The following is a 10792-nucleotide window of genomic DNA, read 5'->3' as shown; positions in this document are numbered from 1 at the left end:
CAGCCATCCTTGGCAGAGATGGTGGAGGCATGCAGCAAGGTGGGGACACCTCAGCATGTCGCAGCGATTGTGAAGAATGAACTAAGAGAGGAAGAACAGATAAAGGGACATTCAGAAAGGCAATCAGAGGACAAGACATTAGAGAAGATGCTAGAAAAAATACTCCATCAACAGGACGAGAACATCAACAAAGTTCTTGCAACGATGCAGAAAAAGAGCAATCCCCCAGGAGGACAGTGCTACAAATGTGGGGAGTTTGGGCACATGAGAAAGAATTGTCCATGAACACATACGCCAGCGCCAGCACAAAAAGCGGAAAGGCCAATTTGTGCACGGTGCAGGAAAGGAAGACACTCTGTGAAAGAATGTTATTCCCAGACAGATGTGGAAGGAAATCCATTACTGCATCCGGGAAATGGAAGACTCAGCGCGGGAAATCGCCAGCGCGCTCAGACACAAGTACTGGCGGTGTCACAAGAGCAGACAGGGCAATCATCAGTGAGCGACAAGCAAACGCCCTCAGCAAAACCCTCAGTCAATTCCACAGTGACCCAGACCTCCTCCCACCAGGGGCACAGTGTGCATTGGCAGCTTCAAAACTAGTATGCTTTCTAGATGAAAGTCATGCGGAGATACCAACGGGTATCCCCGGGGATTCATACAAAAAACAAGATTTCTTGATAGTTGGGCAAGATAAATGCAGTATTCTTGGACTCATTGTTTATCTAACGGTTGTCTCAGCGGACAAAAATACTGAATTAATAGTTTTGGCAAGAGAACTTCGTCCACCATTAACTGTACTGGAAAATACTGTGGTTGCGAGAGCTTTCGCATTGCCGCGACACGCAGTTGGAGAGGTCATGTCAATCTTCGACGAAGAAGGTTTCCCTATGAAGGAACATGTTGAAGTACACACAACATGGGTGAAGCACATAGGTCGAGACCAACCCACGCTCACATGCCAATTGACATGTGGGGACAGGACAATAGCAATCAGAGGTATGCTCGACACAGGGGCGGATGTAACGGTAATATCGTACATCTTTTGGCCACGCAGTTGGAGCTTGGTCGCGCCATTGGGTTCTCTCTCAGGCATAGGGGGAGCATCTCTGTGTCTGCAAAGTGAGAATTCTGTGGTTGTCATGGGACCAGGAGACAAGACGGCGATCATTCGTCCTTTTGTCGTCCAAAAGCCGATCACGGTCTGGGGTCGGGACCTTTTGGCACAATGGGGCGCAAAGATCGAAGTGGATTTTTAATAGGGGTCACTGCGGCACTCGCCACGTTGAAGTTGACATGGAAAACCGATGATCCAGTTTGGGTGGATCAGTGGCCCCTTGAGCGGAGAAAATTGAGTGCTTTGAAAGACCTGGTCCAAGAACAATTGCAGAAGGGACACATCAAGCCAACAGACAGCCCTTGGAATTCTCCAGTGTTTGTCATCCAGAAAAAGATATCGGGCAAATGGAGGTTGTTACATGATCTCAGGAAGATCAATGAAGTCATAGAAGACGTGGGACCACTTCAGTTGGGACTTCCATCTGTCTCAATGATTCCCAGAGAATGGCTGCTTGTGGTCATTGACCTCAAGGATTGTTTTTTCAGTATTCCACTCCATCCAGATGATGCTCCGAGATTTGCCTTTTCAGTTCCGAGTATCAACAAGGAAATGCCTCTGCAGCGGTACCATTGGGTCGTTCTTCCACAAGGCCTCAAAAATTCTCAGACGATCTGTCAATGGTACGTGGCACGAGCTTTGGCGCCAGTGCGAAAGAAATTTCCGAAGGTGAAGATCATTCATGGATGATTTGCTCATTGCAGTGTCAACACAACAGGAGCTGTAAGAAGCTCGTGACTGTGTGATTGAAGAGGTGCAAAAGGCAGGTCTGGAAATCAGCATTTCGAAGATTCAAGAGCTTGCGCCTTGGAAATATCTAGGGTGGAAAATTTCAGAGAGAACAATAAAACCTCAAAAAATGGAGATCAGCACTAAGATCAACAATTTGCATGATTTGCAACAGCTTTTGGGAGAAATCAACTGGATGAGGCCAGTTTTGGGAATCACAAACAGCGACATTCCAGCGTTGCTCGATCTTTTGAGAGGAGACACAGACATTCGATCTCCCAGGACACTCACGCCAGAAGCGAAAAAAGAGTTGGAGAAAGTCACGGACGCGATACAGAAAAGGCAGGCACATTGATTTGTTCCAATGTTGCCTTTTCAGTTGGCAGTGCTGGGGAAGAAAACACAGCTCCATGGTCTGATCTTCCAATGGGACGAATCACAAAAGGACTCTTTGATAATCATAGAGTGGATTTTCCTACCACACAGGCCCGCAAAAACAATTCTCACAGATTTGGAGATGGCAGCACAAATCATCATAAAGGCGAGAACAAGGTTGCTGACAATGGCAGGAAGAGAATTCTCAGTCATCAGATTACCTCTGAAGCGAGACTATTTCGATTGGGCAATGCAACAATCGAAAGACTTATTAATCGCGTTGTTAGCATTCCCAGGAACTTGCACAGTCCACTTTCCACAACATAGAATACTGCAATTGCAAATATGCTACAGAGCGAAACCAAGAATAAGTGAAGAACCTTTGGACGGGATCACAGTGTTCACAGATGGCTCAGGGAAGACACACAAGTCAGTGATCACGTGGAGAGACTCAACGACAGGGGATTGGGAATGAGACGTGAGGATGGTTCAGGGCTCTCCACAAATTGTGGAGTTGGCAGTCATTGTCCGAGCATTTCAGTTGTTCGAACAACCTCTCAATCTGGTGACAGATTCCGCATATGTTGCGGGTGTGGTCAAGAGATTGGAAGGTTTGCTCTTGAAAGAAGTCAGTAATGAGGTTTTATACTCATGTCTGACGAGCTTGAAAACACTGCTAGAAAGCAGGGAAAGAGAATATTTTATCATGCACATTATAGCGCACACAACACTTCCGGGGTTTTTAGCGGAAGGGAATGCTCAGGTAGACAGGTTGACAATGCCCATTTCGCAAACACTTCCGGACATTTTTGAGCAGGCAAGATTAAGTCATGCGTTCTTTCATCAGAATGCACAAGGGCTAATGGAGTCCTTTCGTCTCACAAAGAGTCAGGCGAGGGAGATCATTAGTGCTTGTCCAGACTGTCAGCTTGTGCAGCCACCTTCTTCTACCGGAGCAATCAATCCGCAGGGGCTGCAAAGTCTGCAATTGTGGCAAGCCGATGTCACAAAGTATCCATCTTTTGGGAGGCTCAAAAATGTTCATGTTTCTGTAGATGCGTTCTCAGGTGCAGTCTTTGCTTCAGCACATGCAGGGGAAACAGCAGAACATGCTTGTCAACATTTTCTGCAAGCATTCGCATCATTAGGTGTGCCTCAGGAGATAAAAACAGATAATGGTCCAGCGTATACAGGCAGGGTACTTGACAAATTCCTGAAAAGATGGGGTGTCAAACAAACGTTTGGTATTCCACATTCACCCACAGGTCAGGCGATCATTGAAAGAACACATCACACCCTGAAATCCCTTCTGGACAGACAAAGAAGGGGTGAGCCAGAGGCAACACCTCACATGAAATTAAATAAGGCACTGTATGTGTTGAATTTCCTAAATAGCTCATCCTCAGAACCTAATCCACCAATCGTGAGACATTTTCTAAACAGCACACAGGCAAAGCTAAGGGAAAATCCTTTAGTTTTGATCAGAAACCCAGAGACAGGACAAATAGAGGGTCCTTTCAAACTAATCACTTGGGGCAAGAGTTTCGCTTGTGTTTCCACAGATCGAGGTCTGAAGTGGGTGTTGGCATGACACGTGAAGCCATTTCGAACGCGAGAACACGAGAACGCTGATCCCAGAAATAAAGAGACGAGTACTCAGACAGAAGTCGAGACTCAGACTGCAAAAGACGACTCAGAAGAGAAATAAAAAGAAACTAAGGACTTTGGGGATTTTTCCGTTAGGGTCTTGAATGGAAAACAAAACAATGATTTCACACAAAAGCGAAGGTAGAATTCTTTGACATCTCTCCCATTTGGAGAGGAATTTTAAAGACAGGGTTCTATATTTTAATAATTCTCCTAGTCCTGATACTTGTTGTCCCATGCATCTTTGCATGTTTAAGACGTGCCATGAGTCAGGTAGCAAAAGAGGTCTTTTTAGTGAAAACAGAAGGGGGAGATGTGGGATCTCAGCACCTCAGGACTGAGGTGCAGAGTGACCGAGACCACCCTTGGGGGGCTCGGAGGTCCTGGAATGTTGCCAGAAGTCTCTGGTGGCTGGACTTTGATCCTTCACGGGAGACGACACCTGGATGAGGATGGGGGGATTTCACTGGGATAAATGGTGGAGGGATAAGTTAATTAGAGTGTGAAACACAGGGTTTAGGATTTCTGTACAGGGCGGTCTGGAGAAGTAAGATGGAGGAATTTGGGTGTGTCCTGTCCTTCTTCTTCTTCTGCTTAGCCTCCATCTTCTGTGGTGATGTTGGCACTTTGGGATTGGTTATTACTAAAGGTGTACTGGTCAATAAGGGTAAAAGGTATTGGGGGAAATGGGTAAATATTGTATACGTAGTTTTGAGTATAAAGATAGGTGACTGCCCCGGGGGGCTCTCAGTGTGCTCATGGCTGGCTTGCTGTGCAGTCCTCTGTCGGGCCGAGAGAAAATCTTTTAGATAAAAAACTAATAAACACTGAAGACCGAGAAAAAACCTGAAGCCTCTTTTCGTCTTTTGGAGCGCAGGCTGCCCAAGGCCACCCCGAACCTTCCCGGGTCATTAAAACAGCCGAGAAACCGACAGCCAAGGGTTACAGTTGTATGAATCACCAGAACAGAAAATTATTGCATGGTTTAGGTGGGAAACCCAGCATTTAGTTAAACGTGCTTTGGGACAGTCCAAGTCGCATATTTTACAGGCTAAGTGTGGTAGGGGTATTCCCCTTTCACAGACAAGTGTAATAGGTCCAATTTCGGGAGATCAAGATCCCAACCAAGCGTGGGACAATTGTCTGAGAGACCTAAAGAGGTTAAATCTGGGCAGATCAAGGAGAAAGAAGGGGAAAGGAAAGAAGAGACATTCTTAACGACTTGTGGGAAACATGTTTATCTCCCAAATGTCTGGGTGGTTCAAAGCAGCACCTGGGAAGATCAGGATGATGTGGCACATTTATGCTATTACCTTGCTAATCCTCACCCTCTTAGCAGACAGCGCAGATGCTGCCGGAGAAGTGAAAACTCATCATGCATGGGCCCCACCTCAGCCTAAGACTAACATTTGGCTCACCCTGGCAAACTTAACTAACCAGGAGGCTATTTGCCTGTCATTATCTTCTCCCGGTAATCCATTTACAACTTGCTTGGTTGGGCTGCCAGCAGATCCCTGGCCACGTCCCTCAGGTGTACCCACCTGCAACACTGACAGTCCTAAGACAAGTGTAGATAATTGGGACCAATGGGTTTCTCACTTCCCCATAGTACCACAGGAACCCCAAGAATTGGAGTTGTTAGGTTCAGTGATGGCAGATGCATGTATTAATTTTAACCATACAAGCCAGATTTCAGCCAAGAACCATTCCACTGTTGTAACTTCCAGCATGGCTGTGTATCATAATGCAACAGCTTGATGCAATTATACCACAGGGAAAGTGTCAATCTCATCAAATGACCCTATTCAATTGCCAGCAGGTTACTTCTTAATCTGTGAGGACCATGCTTGGCCTGGTGTCCCATCGATGCTGCCATGTACAATTGGATGGCTATCTCTGCTTACACCCAATACGTCCTTGATATTAAATTTGAGCTGCTGCCATCATCAACATAAGAGAATGATCCATGCATTTACTGCTGACTGTAGGGACGATGTAAAATTTTGGTCCCCAGGGGCCATAATTGCAGCATCCTTTCTGACTCCAGGGGTGGCAGCTGCAGGTGACCATGGTGCCCTAAATAAGTTGGGATGCTGGCTTGCAAAGCAAACCAATGCCACGTCTTTGGCACTTTCCAGCCTTTTGCTTGATGTTGATTCTATTTGCCATGCAACGCTTCAAAATAGAGCTGCGATCAACTTTCTTTTACTTGCACAAGGCCATGGCTGTGAAGAATTTGAGGACATGTGTTGCATGAATCTTTCTGACCATTCGCAGTCCATCCATGCCCAGCTCGCAGAATTGCGAAGGTTAACTGGAAACTTACAGGTAGAATCAGGTTTTGGTATTGATGGATGGCTCTCATTGTTAGGCCTGGGATCATGGTTACGTTCGGTTGTTAAAGTTAGCATTATAGTGGGCATTATAGCTCTGTTAGTAGTGTTAATTTTGCCGTGTTTTTGCATGTGCTTACAGAACATGGTGCAAAGAATGACATCCGCTGCATTTAATCAGACTATGCTTGTCCAATTGAAAAACAGGGGAAGTGTAGAGGGCTTTGTGGACAGTTGGTTAACTGAGAAAGGTCATGTCGACATAATGCCGCTGGTTAAGCTTGAAGGGGACAAGCATAGAAGCCAGTAGTCAGTGTCCAATAACAGGCAAGGACATTGTGCCTTTGGTGCAACAGAAGGATAGGGGAGAGCCTCTTTGGTAGAAATACGAAGAAAAGTTTCAATAAAATATCCACAAGAATGCAGAAGTAGGCGTAGTTGGCTGATAAGTAACTAGCCAATAGTGAGCTCACCTTTGCAATATGTATGAGTCTAATTAACACCGACATAAAGATGTGTGCCTATCAATAAGGATTTGAGATTTGCTGATCACTCATATTGCGTGCAGCATTTCTCCCGCTGGTCCCAACAGGTGAGTTTAGTTTGCCACAAAAAAGAGTGAGGTTTTTATTCGGGGGCCTGTGGCTGAGAGTGGCTGACTGGCTCCTGAAATTCCACATTACGTAGAATGGTTCCCAGACCCAAGCTGGCACCAGTGCCAAGTTGGGCTTGTTTGACAGTGCCAAGTGGCTCCTGGATTCTGCCATCAAGAACCAGAGATGGTGCGTTTTGGTTGCTAGGGAAAATGGCTGAGGTATTTATTCGAGGCCTATGGCTGGAATGGTCGGCTGGCTCCTGAAATTCTGCAATACCCAGGATGCTTCCCAGACCCAAGCTGGCACAAGTTGCAACTCGGGCTGGTCCGACAGTGCCAAGTGGCTACTGCAATCTGCCATCAAGAACCGGCGCAGGTGAGTATTGTTTGCCAGGAAAAAGTACTGAGGTTTGTGTTAGGGGCCTATGGCTGGAATGGCCGGCTGGCTCCTGAAATTCTGCAATACGCAGGATGGTTCCCAGACCCAAGCTGGCACCAGTTGCAACTCCAGGCTGGTTTGACAGTGCCAAGTGGCTCCTGCAATCTGCCATCAAGAACCGGGGCAGGTGAGTTCTGTTTGCCAGGTGAAATCGGTCAGCATTTCTGTTTGGGGCCTCCTGTTGGAGTGGCCGGCTGGCTCTTGAAATTCCGCAATACGCAGGATGGTTTCCAGACTGAAGCTGGCACCAGTTGCAACTCGGGCTGGTTTGACATATCCAAATGGCTTCTGCAGTCTGCCATCAAGAACCAGGACAGCGGAGTTTATTTTGCCAGGAAAATGGGCCAGCATTTCTTTTTGGGGGCCTGAGGTAGGAGTGGCCAGCTGACTCCTGAAATTTTGCAATACCCAGGATGGCTCCCAGACCCATGCTGGCACCAGTGCCAAGGCGGGCTGGATTGACAGTGCCAAGTGGCTCCTGCAATCTGCCATCAAGAACCTGGGAAGGGGAGTTTTGTTAGGCAGGAAAGAGGAGCGAGGTTTTGATTCGGGGGCCTGTGGCCAGAGTGGCCGGCTGGCTCCTGAAATTCTGCAATACGCTGGATGGTTCCGAAACCCAAGCTGGCACAAGTTGCAAATCTGGGCCGGTTTGACAGTGCCAAGTGGCTTCTGCAATCTGCCATCAAGAACCGGCGCAGGTGATTTTTTTTGCCAGAGAAAAAAGCAGAGGTTTTTTTTGGGATCTGTGGCTTAGAGTGGCCGGCTGGCTCCTGAAATTCGCAATACGCAGTATGGTTCCCAGACCCAAAGCTGGCACTGTTGGGATTTATAAAATTAGAGGGTTTTGAGAAAGTGGTAAAAAAGACAGGTCTCAGACAGCAGATTTGTGAACATTGCTAATACAGGAAAAAGCTTTTTAAGCAGTTGAGCAGAGGTGAGAAGTATAACAATAAGCCCCTGTGATGTGCCCTTATAGGTTGCAACAAGTTTATTTAATGTATATCTTTAGAAGGTTAGTAAGAATGAGTCTCTGTGCTTTGTCTCTCATAAACGAGCCATTCTGTTAGAAAATAAGTCCCTATTGTGTTAACTACCATTACGTGTCTTTCATATGATTGGATAGAATTTTTGTCAATATGTTTTGCTCTATGTGTGATTGGCTGAAACCTAGGCTGAGAAGGCTTTAGGCTACCCTGTAATGTGATGTTTCCTTGGCATTCCATTTGAATCAGATAGCTGTGAACATACTGTCTCCATTGTCCTAACAATGTACTGAGACTGATGTGTGAAATAAACAGCTCACGACACTGATTCGGATTGTCCCGTTTCCGTTCATGTCTGTAAATAGTTGCCAGCCTGGCAAAAGGCACAAGTGCCAAGTCAGGCTGGTTTGACTGTGCCAAGTGGCTCCTGCAAGCTGCCATCAAGAACCGGGACCGGTGAGTTTTGTTTTCCAGGAAAAAGGAATGAGGTTTTTATTCAGGCACCTGTGGCAGGAGTGCCTGGCTGGCTCCTGAAATTCCACAATATGCAGAATGGTTCCCAGACCCAAGCTGGCACCAGTGCCAAGTCGGGCTGGTGTGACAGTGCCAAGTGGCTCCTGCAATCTGCCATCAAGAACCTGGACAGGTGAGTTTTTTTTGCCAGAAAATAGCAGCGAGGTATTTATTTGGGGGCCGGTGGCCCGAGTGGCTGGCTGGCTCCTGAAATTCTGCATTATGCAGGATGGTTCCCAGACCCAAGCTGGGACTGGTTGCAACTCTGGGCTGGTTCGACAGTGCCAAGTGGCTCCTGCAATCTGCGATCAAGAACTGGGGAAGATGAGCTTACTTTGCCAGGGAAAATTTGCCATCATTTCTGTTTGTGGACTGTGGCCAGAGTGGCCGGCTGGCTCTTGAAAATCCACAATATGCAGGATGGTTCCCAGACCCAAACTGGCACCATTTGCAACTCGTGATGCTTTGACAGTGCCAAGTGTCTCCTGAAAGCTGCCATCAAGATCCGGGGATGGTGAGGTTTGTTTGCCTGGAAAGAGGAGCTAGGTTTTTATTCGAGGGCCTGTGGCCGGAGTGGCCGGCTGGCTCCTGAAATTCCGCAATACACAGGATCATTCCCAGACCCAAGCTGGCACCAGTTGCAACTCTGGGCTGGTTTGACAGTGCCAAGTGGCTCCTGAAAGCTGCCATCATGAACCGGGATAGTTGAGTTTTGTTTGCCATGAAAAAGGCTGATGTTTGATTTCAGGGGCCTTTGGCTGAGAGTGGCCGGCTGGCTCCTGAAATTCTGCAATATGCAGGATGGTTCCCCGACCTGCAAGGTGGCAGCACCAGCATCAGCCTCTGGGAGCAGAGAGCACAGGGAAGGTGTCCTGGAACAAGGCTGGGAGCAGAGAGCGCAGGGAAGGTGTCTTGGGAACAATGCTGGGAGCAGAGAGCACAGGGAAGGTGCCTGGGAACAAGGCTGTGCTCCCAGGAGGGATGAAGAGAGCACAGGGAAGGCGTACTGGAACAAGGCTGGGAGCAGAGAGTATAGGGAAAGTGCTCTGGGAATTAGGCTGTGCTCCCAGGAGGGATGAGGTGGCTCCAAGGGCGGTTTGTCACCAAGGGAGGTTTGTCACTGCTCCCAAGACGCTGTGGCTTCCTTCCCCTGTCGGCACAGCCTCTGATTCAGTTGTCTCGGGAGATTCAGCCGTGCTGTCCTGCCCACTTGTCTGACGCGGCTCAGCAGCATTTCTGGCCTTGTGCAACACCCAGGTGACACGGCGTGACCCAGAAAGGCCCGTGCAGGGTTCAGGGGACAGCCAGGCTGGCTGGACACCCGGCTGGGGACAGGTGTGTGCCCTTCATCCTCGGGCTGTCTGCAGCAGTCCATTGGAAATGCAGCGTGGATAACCCATGGATGGATGGATGGGAGGTGGCCATGGGGACAGAGGCGGCCGTGGTGGCATTGTGCCCACCGGCTGTCCCAGATGGGGTTCGGGACACGGCCTCTGCCGAGGGAAGCACGGAGGCATCCCGGCCGCCCCGCCCACCGCTAATGACAGCACGGACGCTAATTACAGGGCAGGCAATTAAACACAAAGCCAGCTGGAGTATCGGGGCAGTGCCGGGAGCTGCGGGGCACGGCCCGCCCGGGAGCCCTGCAGAGGAACCCGAGCAGCCCGGGGACGGCGGGGACAGCTCTGGGGCAGCCCCGGAGGGACGCGCCGTGCCCAGAAAACGGGAATGAGAGAGGCACGATGGACAGGGACGGCCCTGGAGGCTGTCAGCTCTCCTAAGTTCAGCTCGGGCTAGAGGGGGTCCCTGGGGGAGCTCCAAAAACCTCCGTTCGCCGAGTTCCCTGCTCCGGGGACAGACACAGTGTGCGAAGGACGAGGCAGCAGGCGCGGGATGCGGAGGAAGGAGGAGGAGCTACCCCTGCTCGCTCCAGAGCTCCTCGGAGGGATGGATGTCCTGGGCCCCGAGGGATGGATGTCCTGGGCCCCGAGGGATGATTGTCCTGAGCCCCGAGGGATGGATGTCCTGAACCCCGAGGGATGGATGTCCTGAGCCTCGAGG

The sequence above is a fragment of the Melospiza melodia genome, chromosome 24 (assembly GCF_035770615.1).
Source record: "Melospiza melodia melodia isolate bMelMel2 chromosome 24, bMelMel2.pri, whole genome shotgun sequence".
Classification (NCBI taxonomy): domain Eukaryota; kingdom Metazoa; phylum Chordata; class Aves; order Passeriformes; family Passerellidae; genus Melospiza; species Melospiza melodia.
This window is presented reverse-complemented; position numbering follows the sequence as displayed.